The sequence below is a fragment of the Arachis duranensis genome, chromosome 7 (genome assembly GCF_000817695.3).
Source record: "Arachis duranensis cultivar V14167 chromosome 7, aradu.V14167.gnm2.J7QH, whole genome shotgun sequence".
Taxonomy (NCBI): domain Eukaryota; kingdom Viridiplantae; phylum Streptophyta; class Magnoliopsida; order Fabales; family Fabaceae; genus Arachis; species Arachis duranensis.
Genome location: NC_029778.3, coordinates 53759091 through 53768732, shown reverse-complemented (window position 1 = coordinate 53768732; position 9642 = coordinate 53759091). Strand labels below are relative to the sequence as shown.

Sequence of the window (9642 nt, the reverse complement as noted above, 5' to 3'; positions counted from 1 at the left end):
AAAAGCCCCGCTCATCTAATTAATACTGATCTTCATAGATGTTTTTGGAATTCATTGCATATTCTCTTCTTTTTATCTTATTTGATCTTCAGTTGCTTGGGGACAAGCAACAATTTAAGTTTGGTGTTGTGATGAGCGGATAATTTATACGCTTTTTGGCATTGTTTTTAGTATGTTTTTAGTATGTTTTAGTTAGTTTTTATTATATTTTTATTAGTTTTTAGTTAAAATTCACTTTTCTGGACTTTACTACAAGTTTGTTTGTTTTTCTGTGATTTCAGGTATTTTTTGGCTGAAATTGAGGGACCTGAGCAAAAATCTGATTCAGAGGCTGAAAAGGACTGCAGATGCTGTTGGATTCTGACCTTCCTACACTCGAAGTGGATTTTCTGGAGCTACAGAAGCCCAATTGGCGCGCTCTCAATTGTGTTGGAAAGTAGACATCCTGGGCTTTTCAGCAATATACAATAGTCCATACTTTGCCCGAGATTTGATGGCCCAAACTGGCGTTCCAAATCAGCTCAAGACTGCCCAGCGTTAAACGCCGGAACTGGCACAGAAGTGGGAGTTAAACGCCCAAACTGGCACAAAAGCTGACGTTTAACTCTAAGAAGAGTCTCTACACGAAAATGCTTCAATTCTCAGCCCAAGCACACACCAAGTGGGCCCGGAAGTGGATTTTTACGTCATTTACTCATCTTTGTAAACCCTAAGCTACTAGTTTTCTACAAATAGGATCTTTTGCTATTGTATTAGATCATCTGGGTAGCTATCTTTGAGTAGTTTTATGCTATCTTAGATCATGGGGGCTGGCCTCTCGGCCATGCCTAGACCTTGTTCTTATGTATTTTCAACGGTGGAGTTTCTACACTCCATAGATTAAGGTGTGGAGCTCTGCTGTACCTCGAGTATTAATGCAATTACTATTGTTCTTCTATTCAATTCAGCTTATTCTTGTTCTAAGATATCAATTGTTCCTCAACTTGATGAATGTGATGATCCGTGACACTCATCATCATTCTCACCTATGAACATGTGCCTGACAACCACCTCCATTCTACCTTAGATTGAGTGGATATCTCTTGTATTCCTTAATCAGAATCTTCGTGGTATAAGCTAGAATTTATGGCGGCATTCAAGAGAATCCGGAAGGTCTAAACCTTGTCTGTGGATTCTGAGTAGAATTCAATGATTGAATGACTGTGACGAGCTTCAAAATGAATTACATAAGTATCTCTATCTTTATTTTATGCTTTATTCATAAATCATTCATAACCATTTGAATCTGCCTGACTGAGATTTACAAGATGACCATAGCTTGCTTCATACCAACAATCTCCGTGGGATCGACCCTTACTCGCGTAAGGTTTATTACTTGGACGACCCAATGCACTTGCTGGTTAGTTGTGCGAAGTTGTGATAAAGAGTTGAGATTGCAATTGAGTGTACCATGTTGATGGCGCCATTGATGATCACAATTTCGTGCACCAACACACTAAGCATGCAAAACATATTTAGAACAATGCTCTTTGAATCAAGAGTTTACATTAGCAAGCCAGGATCTTTCAACTTACCAGATCGAACATCATCACTAATTTTTCCTCTTGCTTGAATTTGTCTAACAAGCATCTGAAATATCAGCATCCACCAGTATATATGCAGAACAAGCAAGCAATATAGAAGACTGTTGAACACATAATAATATATTGGACCCTCCACTTTGTGCCTTTCCTTATCCAATGTGAGCAAAACTTCATAGCTGGCAAAGAAAGATGTAAAACTACTGAGCATCGAAAAGCAAGATTATACAGACAACCAACAACTGTAGTATTACACTTCGTAATCAATTGTTGAAATTTATGCATGGAAAGATCTTCTTTCTAATTTAGTGAATCTTTTATATGAGCTATTATTTGATAGGAAGGGGAAAATACAACATAGGATAAAAGATTACTGAAAAGAAACCACAAAGCTAAAGGAAAACAAATGATACCCCGACCCCCCTTTTCTTCTTTTTTTTCTGCAAAAAAAAAAAAACACACAAATACTCAGAGACAAATAAATAAATAATAAACCAAAACACCATGGAAGAGAAATCCTTATTTTACTTGTTCATATAATAAGATTGCGCAAGATTTATATACAAACTATCCCTCGGAAAATAATTATAATTCTGCTCAGAATTGGAGTTCCGTGTGTTTTTGGGTGAATTCTATGCCAAAGAATCAAAATAATGCAAATGGTGACCCTAGGCATATCTGACAGTGTTTCATACTTCAGTCTGTCCCATAAAGTTATAATGGAAAGACGAAGGAATGTTAATGTATATTGAGAAACAAGTAATACAATCCTTGTACTCCAGAGAATCCAGAATGGGTAGTAAATGAGGCGCAATAAGACCCAAGATAAAACAAATAGAATAAATGCAATGCTGGCAATTGTTTCAGCACCACTGTATTTGGACATTTTTCCTATCTCTAGAAACACATCACTAGCATCATGAAGAGCTAAAACAACAGATCCAACACGAGCAAACCTGAAGGTGTTAACATAGAAGAGAAAAATGATACCGTTGTATAAAAATATCAAAGTGAAGTGTATTTATATCAATTAGCATTAGAACTAGCGTGCGCAATAGGACCACAATCTCTCTCGTGTTTTACTATGAACCTATGGTTAATATGGTGTCTATGACTGTATTTACCATTGATGCTTAAGATTTTAATACAGTAATTATCCTTTAGATTTCCCTTAGCAAGTTAAAATTCACCATATAACTCAACTCATTATAAACAAGGTCATTGTGAAAAGAGGACATTATTTTAAAATGAAAAGGAATTAGCATGATGTAATCAAGAATCGTCACAGATATAACCCTTTCAGTTTGAAGTTTTCGAAATATAAATGAACACAAACAAATTAAGAAAATTATAGATTTGTATCTCCACAAAATTACAATTTAAAAAAAAACTTGCATGACAAGACAATAAGAAATTAACACACCTAAAAATGTAAGACAGCACAATGAGAATGAAAGTAGCCACATGGTGACCCATGGACACCCCAAAGTCAGAGCGCCATGTTCTTCCAAAATATTAAAGCAAAGATAGAGTAAGAATAAAATCCAGCAGCATACATGTAGAGTGCCTTCAGTTTCAACCTGAAATGTTTAGAGCTTACAACTCTATCACCAGACTTAATTTGAACACAAAATTTATAGCAGGGGAAAATGATTGCAGAAAGATATTAAACATTGCAACTGGATAACGATAATAACTGGGTTTGTAAGCAAATAATCTTACTTAATCTTTTGATCTGGCCAGACCAGGCTCCCTGGCCCTACCCAAAAATTTCTTTTATTAGTAAAACAAGGTTCATCATAAGTTACGAAAAGAGAAAAAACTTTTGCTAATAGAAAATAAACACATTTCCAGGCTGATTTGAACTTCCTAATCTTTTTTCTTCTCTCATCATTATGGAAATCCAACTGCTTATGCCCCTTTCCAAATATCAATCGTCTACCCAATTTTTGTAAATGTTGTTTACTTCAGTTTATCTGAACAAACTAGAACCAGAAATAGAAAATTCTAAAAGTATAGAACGACCACAGTGCAAGGCCACCAAATGATGACTCCTAGCATCATCAAAGTTTGATAGATAAAACAAGTGATGAAACTTGGTGCACGAAATTGTGATTATCAACAATGGCGCCAAAAACTTGGTAGCGCTCTCAAACGTGAATCACACTTAGTCACAACTCCGCACAACTAACCAGCAAGTGCACTGGATCGTCCAAGTAATACCTTACGTGAGTAAAGGTCGATCCCACGGAGATTGTTAGTATGAAGCAAGCTATGGTCATCTTGTAAATCTCAGTTAGAAGGATAGTAAATGTTATGGAGTTTTCGAATAATAATAATAAATAAGCAGAAAATAAAGATAGAGTTACTCATGTAATTCAATGGTGGGAATTTCAGATAAGTGTATGGAGATGCTTGTCCCTGATGGATCTCTGCTTTCCTAATGTCTTCCTTCAATCCTTCTTATTCCTTTTCATGGCAAGCTGTATGTAGGACATCACCGTTGTCAATGGCTACATCCCATCCTCTCAGTGAAAAAGGTCCAAATGCTCTGTCACGGCACGGCTAATCATCTGTCGGTTCTCGATCATGTTGGAATAGAATCCCTTGATTCTTTTGCGTTTGTCATCACGCCCAACAATCCCTAGTTTGAAGCTCGTCACAGTCATTCAATCCCTAAATCCTACTCGGAATACCACAGACAAGGTTTAGACTTTCTGGATTCTCATGAATGCCGCCATCAATCTAGCTTATACCACGAAGATTCTTATTAAGGAATCCAAGAGATATGCGCCCGGTCTAAAGTAGAACGGAAGTGGTTGTCAGTCACGCGTTCATAGGTGAGAATGATGATGAGTGTCACGGATCATCACATTCATCCTGTTAAAGTGCAATGAATATCTTTTAACAGGAATAGCTGAATTGAATAGAAAATAATAGTAATTGCATTAAAACTTGAGGTACAGCAGAGCTCCACACCCTTAATCTATGGTGTGTAGAAACTCCACCGTTGAAAATACATAAGTGATGAAGGTTCAGGCATGGACGAATGGCCAGCCCCCAAAATGTGATCACAGGATCAAAAATACAATCCAGGATCCAGGATGTCTAACATGATAGTAAAAAGTCCTATTTATACTAGACTAGCTACTAGGGTTTACAGAAGTAAGTAATTGATGCAGAAATCCACTTCCGGGGCCCACTTGGTGTGTGCTTGGGCTGAGCTTGATCTTTACATGAGATGAGGCTTCTCTTGGAGTTGAACGCCAAGTTGTAACGTATTTTTTGCGTTCAACTCTGGTTCGTGACGTGTTTCTGGCGTTTGACTCTAGAATGCAGCATAGAACTGGCGTTGAGCGCCAGTTTACGTCGTCAAATCTCGAATAAAGTATGGACTATTATATATTGCTGGAAAGCTCTAGATGTCGACTTTCCAACACCATTGAGAGCGTGCCATTTGGAGTTTTGTAGCTCCATAAAATCTATTTTGAGTTCAGGGAGGTCAGATTCCAACAGCATCAGCAGTCCTTTGTCAGCCTCCTTATCAGAGTTTTGCTCAGGTCCCTCAATTTTAGCCAGAAATTACCTGAAATCATAGAAAAATACACAAACTCATAGTAAAGTCCAGAAATGTGAATTTAGCATAAAAACTAATGAAAACATCCCTAAAAGTAGCTAGATTATACTAAAAACTATCTAAAAATAATGCCAAAAAGCGTATAAATTATCCGCTCATCACAACACCAAACTTAAATTGTTGCTTGTCCCCAAGCAACTGAAAATCATTTAGGATAAAAAGAAGAGAATATACTATAAATTCCAAAATATCAATGAATATTAATTCTAATTAGATGAGCGGGACTTGTAGCTTTTTGCTTCTGAACAGTTTTGGCAACTCACTTTCTCCTTTGAAGTTTAGAATGATTGGCATCTATAGGAATTTAAAATTTCAGATAGTGTTATTGAGTCTCCTAGTTAAGTTTGTTGATTCTTGAACACAGATACGTTTATGAGTCTTGGCCGTGGCTCTAAGCACTTTGTTTTCCAATATTACCACCAGATACATAAATGCCACAGACACATAGTTGGGTGAACCTTTTCAGATTGTGACTCAGCTTTGCTAAAGTCCCCAGTTAGAAGTGTCCAAAGTTCTTAAGCACACTCTTTTTGCTTTGGATCACGACTTTAACCACTCAGTCTCAAGTTTTTCACTTGGACCTGCATGCCACAAGCACATAGTTAGGGACAGCTTGATTTAGCCGCTTAGGCCTGGATTTATTTCCTTGGACATTTCTCTTTGTTCATCATTCTTTCAAGAGCCAACAATTTTAACATTCATAAACAACAAGATCAAAATTATGCAGTGTTCAAGCATTCATTCAGAAAACAGAAAGTATTGTCACCACATCAATATAATTAGAGTAAATTTAAGGATAATTTTGAAATTCATGTACTTCTTGTTCTTTTGAATTAGAAACATTTTTCATTTAAGAGAGGTGAAGGATTCATGGAATTATTCATAGCCTTAAGACATAGTTACTAAATACTAATGATCATGTAACAAAGACACAAACATATATGACATAATAAGCATAAAAACCGAAAAATAGAAAAATAAGAACAAGAAATGAATCCACCTTAGTGATGGTGGCGCTTTCTTCTTGAAGAACCAATGATGTCCTTGAGTTCTTCTATGTCTCTTCCTTGCCTTTGTTGCTCCTCCCTCATTGCTCTTTGATCTTCTCTAATTTCATGGAGAATGATGGAGTGCTCTTGATGTTCCACCCTTAATTGATCCATATTATAACTCAAATCTTCTAGAGAAGTGTTGCGTTATTCCCAATAGTTGTTGGGAGGAAAGTGCATCACTTGAGGCATCTCCGGGATTTCTTGGTGATGAGCTTCCTCATGCATCTCTTGGGTTCCATGAGTGGGCTCTCTTGTTTGCTCCATCCTTTTCTTAGTGATGGGCTTGTCCTCCTCAATAGGGATGTCTCCTTCTATGATAACTCCAGTGGAGTAACATAGATGGCAAATAAGATGAGGAAAAGCTAGCCTTGCCAAGGTAGAGGGCTTTTCGGCTATTTTGTAGAATTCAAGGGAGATGACTTCATGAACTTCTACTTGCTCTCCATTCATGATGCTATGAACCATGATGGCCCAATCCACAGTAACTTCAGATTGGCTGCTAGTGGGGATGATGGAGTGTTGGATGAACTCCAACCATCCTCTAGCCACAGGCTTGAGGTCCAGTCTTCTTAATTGAACCGGCTTGCCTTTGGAGTCTCTTTTCCATTGAGCTTCTTCAACAGATATGTCCATAAGGACTTGGTCCAACCTTTGATCAAAGTTGACCCTTCTTGTGTAGGGGTGTGCATCTCCTTGCATCATGGGCAAGTTGAATGCCAACCGCACATTTTCCAGACTAAAATCTAAGTATTTCCCTCGAACCATTGTAAGATAGTTCTTTGGATTCGGGTTCATACTTTGATCATGGTTCCTAGTGATCCATGCATTGGCATAGAACTCTTGAACCATTAAGATTCTAACTTGTTGAATGGGGTTGGTCAGAACTTCCCAACCTCTTCTTTGGATCTCATGTCGGATCTCCGGATACTCATTTTTCTTCAGTTTGAAAGGGACCTCAGGGATCACCTTCTTCTTGGCCACAACATCATAGAAGTGGTCTTGATGGTCTTTGGAGATGAATCTCTCCATCTTCCATGACTCGGAGGTGGAAGCTTTTGTCTTCCCTTTCCCTTTTCTAGAGGTTTCTCCGGCCTTAGGTGCCATTAATGGTTATGGAAAAACAAAAAGCTATGCTTTTACCACACCAAACTTAAAATATTGCTCGCTTTCGAGCAAGAGAAGAAAGAATAGATGAAGAAGAAGAAGATATGGAGGAGATGAAAAGAAGGTTGTGTTTCGGCCAAGGTGGAGAAGAGAGGGTTGTGTTGTGTGAAAATGGAGAAGAATGGAGGGGTATTTATAGTGGAGGGAGAGGGGTTAAGGTTCGTCCATATTAGGTGGGTTGGGTGGGAAAGTGATTTTGAATTTTGAAGGTAGGTGAGGTTTATGGGGAAGGGTGGATGGATGTGAGTGGTGAAGGTGGGTAATTGGGAAGAGAGATTGAGGTGATTGGTGAAGAGTGTTTATGGGGAAGAGAGGATGAATGTGAAGAAGAGGAAAGATGGTGAGTTGAGGTAGGTGGGGATCCTGTGGGGTCCGCAGATCCTGAGATGTCAAGGATTTACATCCCTGCAGCATATTTCTGGCGTTGAACGCCATTTCCATGCTTGTTACTGGCGTTCAGCGCTAGCTCTCCTCAGGGTGTATTCCTGGCGTTCAAACGCCAGGATGCTCCTTACTGGCGTTTAAACGCCAGTAAGTCCTTCCTCCAGGGTGTGATTTTTCTTCTGCTATTTTTGATTCTATTTTTAATTTTAATATTTTTTTCGTGACTCCACATGATCATGAACCTAATAAAACATAAAAGAACAATAAAAATAAAAATAAAATTAGATAAATAAAAATTGGGTTGCCTCCCAATAAGCGCTTCTTTAATGTCAATATCTTGACAGTGGGCTCTCATGGAGCCTCACAGGTGATCAGGTCAATGTTGTAGACTCCCAACACCAAACTTAGAGTTTGGATGTGGGGATTCAACATCTTTGAGTCTTAAACACAAGGTAGTCTCCATTCAATTGCAGGACTAATTCTCCTCTGTTAACATCTATCATAGCTCCTACTGTGGCTAGGAAAGGTCTTCCAAGGATAATGCATTCATCCTCCTCCTTCCTAGTGTCTAAGATTATGAAATCAGCAGGGATGTAAAGGCCTTCAACCTTTACCAACACGTCCTCTACCAATCCATAAGCTTGTCTTACTGACTTGTCTACCAACTGTAATGAAAATATGGCAGGATGTACCTCAATGATCCCCAGCTTCTCCATTACAGAGAGTGGCATAAGATTTATGCTTAACCCCAGGTCACACAGAGCCTTTTTAAAGGTCATGGTGCCTATGGTACAGGGTATTAAGAATTTGCCAGGATCTGGTCTGTTTTGAGGTAAGGTTTGCTAAACCCATGTATCTAGTTCACTGATGAGCAAGGGAGGTTCACCTTCTCAAGTCTCATTACCAAATAACTTGGCATTCAGCTTCATGATAGCTCCTAGATATTGAGCAACTTACTCTCCAGTTACATCTTCATCCTCTTCAGAGGAAGAAAAGTCTTCAAAGCTCATGAATGGCACAAGGAGGTTTAATGGGATCTCTATGGTCTCTATATGAGCCTCAGATTCCCTTGGATCCTCAATAGGGAACTCCTTCTTGCTTGAGAGACGTCCTATAAGGTATTCCTTATTTGGATTCACGTCCTCTCCTTCCTCTCTAGGTTCGGCCATGTTGATTATCAATGGCTAGTGGACGAAATTGTGACTTATACTTTCACACAACTCGAATAATCCCCGGTAATGGCTCCAAAAACTTGGTGCACAATACCATGGCTTACATACATTCTTCACAACCTCGCACATCTAACCAGCAAGTGTACTGGGTCGTCCAAGTAATAAACCTTACGCGAGTAAGGGTCGATCCCACAGAGATTGTTGGTATGAAGCAAGCTATGGTCACCTTGTAAATCTCAGTTAGGCAGATTAAATAGTTTTGGGTTTCGAAAATTAATAATAAAAAGAAAATAAAAGGGATAGAAATACTTATGTAAATCAATAGTGGAAATTTCAGATAGGCGTATGGTGGTGCTGTGCTCCTCTTGAATCTCTACTTTCTTATTACATTCATCCAATCCTTCTTACTCCTTTCCATGGCAAGTTGTATGTAGGGCATCACCGTTGTCAATGGCTACATCCCATCCTCTCAGTGAAAACGTTCCTATGCTCTATCACAGCACGGCTAATCATCTGTCGATTCTCAATCAGGTTGGAATAGAATCCCTTGATTCTTTTGCGTCTGTCACTAACGCCCCGCCCTCAGGAGTTTGAAGCACGTCACAGTCATTCAATCATTGAATCCTACTCAGAATACCACAGACAAGGTTAGA

General features: G+C 38.7%; 1 pseudogene; it reads right to left on the bottom strand.

Annotated features, from left to right (window-relative positions):
* LOC107459018 (ASC1-like protein) overlaps positions 1-9118 on the bottom strand; it is a 16241-nt pseudogene extending 7123 nt beyond the window's left edge.
* Positions 9119-9642: the final 524 nt, after the last annotated feature.